The 6,477-nt window shown below is 36.3% G+C and overlaps 1 long non-coding RNA gene across 1 annotated transcript; it reads left to right on the top strand.

Moving 5' to 3' along the window:
* Nucleotides 1–1,347: 1,347 nt before the first annotated feature.
* LOC122935110 lies at nucleotides 1,348–6,056 on the top strand. Its single transcript, XR_006388780.1, has 4 exons — nucleotides 1,348–1,406; nucleotides 1,971–2,041; nucleotides 4,258–4,302; nucleotides 5,876–6,056. It is a non-coding gene; the product is annotated as an uncharacterized LOC122935110 (long non-coding RNA).
* The last annotated feature ends 421 nt before the right edge of the window (nucleotides 6,057–6,477 follow it).

Raw genomic sequence — 6,477 nt, forward strand, 5'->3', positions numbered from 1 at the left:
TACAAAGCATATATGAATATATATATATATATATATATATATATATATATATATATATACTTACGGGCGCACATCCATTATCTCACGAAGGGACATTAGTTGTTGCTTATACAGATAGGGCCTTTTCTTAAGTGGGCCCGACCCACTGCGGCCTTGATGGGTAATTTTTTTATGAAATTGGTCCCAGCAGCGCCATCTATTCTTGACTTCCTCGACTACAAACAAAGTAAATAAACCATTTTTTAATACATTAAATACGGTATCACTACCATGTGCTAACCTAGGGGTGTCGTCTGTAGCATAGCACAAGTCAAACAATGGCCTCTGTAGCATAGCACAAGTCAAACAATTTCTTCGGTTAACATGTGCTATGTAATGGAGGACAACGTTAATCATGTGCTATGCTACTTTACAGAAACTAAATTATATATATATATATATATATATATATATATATATATATATATATATATATATTTTGACAGTGCACTTACGTAAAGTCATGTGCTTTGGTCCAGGGGTTTTGGACCACACACACACACTTGCGAACACCTCCTGTGTTACTTCCACCCAGGTGGCATCCTTCTTGTGTCTGTCATGTTAGTCCCCCGACCTGGTGTCCCAAAGGCAGGGCCTCTACTGGACCATCACTATTATCTTCTCCATATCCATAGGCTTGCTGGGTTGCCTTGGCATCTTGTCTGGAGCTCAGCAAGGGCAGCAAGATCTTAAATAGAAAGCAGCTCAGAAAATGGTCATTTCCTGTGGAATCTACCTTCAACTGTTGCTAAGTAACATGCGTTAAAAACGGAACGCAATGCATTGCATCCGGATGCAATGCGTTATTCACAAAATCCCATTCATTTCTATGGAGCCAGGGCTGCGCGAAAAACGCAGAATATAGAACATGCTGCGATTTTCAAGCAACGCAGATGCGTGAAAAACAGCGCTCATGTACACAGACCCATTGAAATGAATGGGTCATGATGTCATACGCTCCAATTCACAAAATAGAATAAATCATCACTCAAAATAGAATTTAAGCAAATATCTTTATTTATTTAGTTGGGTAATTAAAGGCCGCAATGCTTATTACTTAACCAATTAATTATAATCTGGTTAATCCAATTTATTCTCAAATATAAATAAGTAAATATTTAAACCAATAAACCATATAACACTCAGTCCACTCAGAGAGTGACTTAACCCCCGTCAATAAGCAAAGCGACAAAATAAATAGGGAAGGGAGGGAGGGAACTTGAAAAATACTTACGTGAATGAGCCAAAATCGTTATTTTCTGTTCTTTTATAGGTTCTCAAACTGGCAGTTAAAGTGATCTCCAATCAAATTTGAAGATATCAGCGCAAGCACCCACAGCATCTGGGTTAACCCATTCTTCACATAGGTAAGTAAATAATATAATCAACATATTAACTGTAATGTTAGGTGCCATGTCATCATGGCTCACCACACTGAATTTATCAGTATGGTTCGCTCCATGATGTCATACGCTCCAATTCACAAAATAGAATAAATCATCACTCAAAATAGAATTTAAGCAAATATCTTTATTTATTTAGTTGGGTAATTAAAGGCCGCAATGCTTATTACTTAACCAATTAATTATAATCTGGTTAATCCAATTTATTCTCAAATATAAATAAGTAAATATTTAAACCAATAAACCATATAACACTCAGTCCACTCAGAGAGTGACTTAACCCCACAACGCCACATAAAAACAAGTGGCCCAATAAACATTGCAAGCCTTTAATAAAAACCATTATCAATTATGTTCTGCAAATCTGAAATGAATATATCACATCCAATATCAGAAAGCTGATCATCCTTTTCTTGGTAAAGTCCTCTAACGAATCCTTCTAATTCAACATGTCTGTAATTGCCATGACCAATTTCCTTCAAATAAATCTCCATTTTTTTTATTAATTCTTTTCCTAATTGTTTCCAGAAAGGATAACTCAGAATTGAACCAAGAAAATTTTGGGATGATGTCAGAAAATACGAGTACAACACCATCAAGTAAGTAGCATATTTTACATAACAATTCTTTTAATTCATAAATTAACAAATGCGTTTTGATTTTTCCCAAATCAAACGAGCCAATATGTAAAATAAACAGGTCAGGTTTCGACATTTTTGAATATATAAGGCTGACATTCTTGAAGATATCAGAAATTTTAAGGTCAGCAAAGGAAAACCAGTTTATGGAAAATTCTGCTGAATAACCTAAATTAACAGTAGAATGTCTAAAAGCAGATCTTCTCTCAGCCAATTGAATCAGTTCATCACCAAAAATCCATACAACTTTTGAAGGTCCTATATCAATAATGGGGGATTTGAGATTTTATTGTCTGCAGCAATCTCGCTTAATCTTAGAGCAGCAAAGAAAGCTATAGAAAATGCTGCAGAAAATAAATTGGTTTCATATTCCGAAGAACAAACTAATACTAAATTACATATGACCTTTTGTAACAATTCAATAGATAAAGGGCTGGTCTTAACATTGTGGACTGACTTTCTTTTGATACCTTTAATCATTTGTTTAATGATAAAATTATTCAGAATAGAGCTTTCGCCTTTTAATTTAAAGAAAAAAGAAATGCCCGATAATTTTTTAGAAATAGAATCGGCTTGTAAACCGTTGTTGTAAAGATATATAATAAATTTGATAAAATTCCCTAAATTAAAATCAATGTAAGAAATTTTTTGAGATATGCAGAAAAGCTTCCAATCCAACCATGCGGCAGAATATGCTGCCCATGTATTCTTGGCTAATGAACCAAAAATAAGTTCATTAGTTAATCCTCTGATATCTCCCAAAGATGAGTTGGACAAGGAATTCCCATTCGGGAAGCTCGAGGTGTCATTAAGAAGAATTCCTTGAAGCGCTGTCGGGACAAATAATCAGCAATATAATTAGTTTTCCCAGAAATAAATCTAGCTTTTATCCAAATGTTAAATTTTAGACATTGAAAAACTATCTTACGCAATAATGAAGAAACTAACGGAGACTTTGAAGTTAAACAGTTTATGGAAAAAACTACTCCCATATTGTCCGACCTTAGCAGAATTCTCTTATTCTGAAACACTGAGGACCAAATTGTTAGAGAAACTAGAACTGGAAATAATTCTAGAAAAACCAAATTTTTTGAGTACTTGTTATTAGTAATCCAATTTAAAGGCCAACGTTCGGCAGACCAAAAGTTGTCAAAATAAGCACCATATCCAATAGCACCAGACGCATCTGTATAAAGAGACAAGGTGTCTGAGCCAACAAACTCTTCCTGCCAAATGGTGTGACCGTTAAATTCACATAAAAATTGCAACCAAACTGAAATGTCATCCTTTAGTTGTTTGGTGATGCGAATATGGGATCGAGGTGAGGACTTACCTGATGTGGCAGCATACAATCTTTTAGAAAAGACCCTTCCCATGGGAATCACACGAGAAATAAAATTAAGAGAACCTAAAAGAGACTGAAGTTGTTTAAGCGTAATTTTTTCTTTTCCGGATATGCGAGTTAATTGTTGAACAGTATTCTGGATTTTTTCCATTGGTATGCTAAATTCCATTGTTACTGTATTTTATCTATGCCCAAAAACTTGAGATTCGTAGTAGGATAGACAGTTTTATCTACAGCTAATGGAATGCAGAAATATTTAGCTATACCAATGAATCTATTCAGAAGATTCATACAATCATCCGAATCTACACGACCTATAAATAAAAAGTCATCGAGATAATGTAGTAAAAATCCACTACCTGAGTGAATATCCATAACCCAGTGTAGAAAAGTTGAAAACGCCTCAAAATAAAAGCAAGATAGGGTGAATCCCATGGGAAGGGCCATATCATAAAAGAATTTATCGAGAAAATAAAAACCCAAGGAATTATAACCGATGGGGTTTATAGGTAGTAGTCTGAAAGCAGATTTAATGTCAGCTTTAGCAAGAAGAGAATTGCGGCCTGCTTTTTGTAAAAAAGACAAAGCTTGATCAAATGAGGAGTATTTCACACTGGCTTTATTTTTTTCCATCTCATCGTTTAAGGAACTGAATTTAGGATAAGATAAATTGTGAATAAGACGAAAAGAATTTGGTTCTTTTTTAGGAACTAAAGCTAAAGGAGATATACGAAAATTCAAGAAGGGGGGAGAATCAAGGGACCAGCAATCCTACCTGCCAAAATTTCAGATTCAATTTTTTCTTTAACAATGTCAATATTTTGTTTTACAGATAACGCATTTTCAACTAGAATGCAACCTGGACCCACAAATTCAGGTATGAAAAACCCATTGGTAAAACTGTCAATTAATAAATTAGCCATCTGAATGTTTGGGTAATGACCTAGCCACTGAATTATTATTGGCAAATTCAGCGGAGTCACCTTGTTTAAACGATTGAATTTCCTTGTTAGAAATTGGGAAGTGAATACCTTGTTTTTTAAAACATTTTGAGGCTGAATGAGAACCGGCACAGAAAGAACACTCGTGTCGGTATTTGCAATTATGTTGCCATCTGCAATGCGACTCGTTAAATGCGAAACAGATACCTTTTTTGACGTTAATGAAATTGGGTTGACGAAAAAGATTGTTTTTGTTAGGGAGCATTAAATTCAACCAAAGCCCGACATCTTTACTACCCCAATTTAGATTCGGATATACTGCAAGTTTCTGACGAAAGGATTCGTCATACAGACACCAACCCATTCCGCCAAAATTTCTATATGCCTCCAAAATAGTATCTACATGGTAAAATAAACCAGTACAAAGACTAGGAAATTTTTCACCCAAAACTGCTGCGTATATATTAAATGCTTGCAGCCAGTTAAAAAAGGATTTCTGGTGTAATTTTCTATTTTCTTCAGAATCAGATTTTTTGTCTTTCAATAATTCACTTTTTAAATTCTCACTAGATGAAGGAAGAAGAGAAAAAATTTCAACATATTCTTTTCTCCAAATTTTTTCTTTCACGCTCAAGGGTAAATGAAACCCTAATGGAGAAATTTGACACGCCAGAACTTCTTTAACAGATGTCTCTTTTATACCTGAGTTAAATTCAAGCTCAGGAATTACTGCCATTTCAGGGTTAATATTGGACATTTTAGGTACATTAGTGAACGGTTGAATGGTTGAATTAGCAGCAGTCAGACTATTAAGGGTATTAACTTGACTGACATCTGCTAATCCAGACCAAAAATTTTTTGGTGATTCATCCTTTTTAGATAGGTAAAGTAAAAATTCATCAAACAACTGAATCTTCAATTTAGAAGAATCAATGTCAAGTGAATTAATCTCTTGATTAATAGTGCCCTGCGGTTTGCAGTCACTTAAAAAGTTATAACTCAGCTCACCAGAAGCAGATGATGTAGGAGGATGATCAACTGTTGAAGCAGGTGATGGCTCCTGAGTGACAGTTGAATGCTGTTGAAAATGACGCCGTTGAATTTTCCTGCTGGCTCGGCTTGAAGATAAGTTGGTTTTCTTGGTCTTAGAAGGAGGCGCATATTGTGAAGGGGAATATGCCCTCTTGTCTCTCCGCTGACGTTTTTTAATCGGCGAGCGGGTCTCAGGTTTTTCGCGCATGCGCAAAAAATTATCGCAGGGAGGATCGATCAGTTCGGCGCTCGCGCCAGGTACTGCGCAGCAGACGGGATTAGAAGATAAAAGAAGCTCTTCTTGGTGGTCCGGTCCTTGCTGTAAGCACTTCCTCAGCCATTCTTCTCCCCCTTGGCTTTCTGCTCTGAAAATAAGTTGTTTCAACAGATCTTCCATGACACAGATGAACGCAGGTCTGTCTCTTGAAAAATACTTACGTGAATGAGCCAAAATCGTTATTTTCTGTTCTTTTATAGGTTCTCAAACTGGCAGTTAAAGTGATCTCCAATCAAATTTGAAGATATCAGCGCAAGCACCCACAGCATCTGGGTTAACCCATTCTTCACATAGGTAAGTAAATAATATAATCAACATATTAACTGTAATGTTAGGTGCCATGTCATCATGGCTCACCACACTGAATTTATCAGTATGGTTCGCTCCAGGATACAAAATCCCATTCATTTCTATGGAGCCAGGGCTGCGCGAAAAACGCAGAATATAGAACATGCTGCGATTTTCAAGCAACGCAGATGCGTGAAAAACAGCGCTCATGTACACAGACCCATTGAAATGAATGGGTCAGGATCCATTGCGGGTGCTATGCGTTCACATCACGCTTTGCACCCGTGCGGAAAACTCGCTCGTGTGAAAGGGCCCTTACACAAACCTAAATCAGAAGCTTACAGCTCCAGTGCTCCTCCCATCTTGAGATCCCTGGTCCATGTAATTGAGTGCTAGGAAGCTGCTAGGCCATGCAGCGATATGTGGTACAAAATCATCATGGACTCCTGCTCCTCTAATAAAATTCTTACATTTATTGAGGAATATATTTAAAAAAAATGGAGCTTGGTTCATT

This window comes from Bufo gargarizans, chromosome 4 (genome assembly GCF_014858855.1).
Source record: "Bufo gargarizans isolate SCDJY-AF-19 chromosome 4, ASM1485885v1, whole genome shotgun sequence".
NCBI classification, from domain to species: Eukaryota; Metazoa; Chordata; class Amphibia; order Anura; family Bufonidae; genus Bufo; species Bufo gargarizans.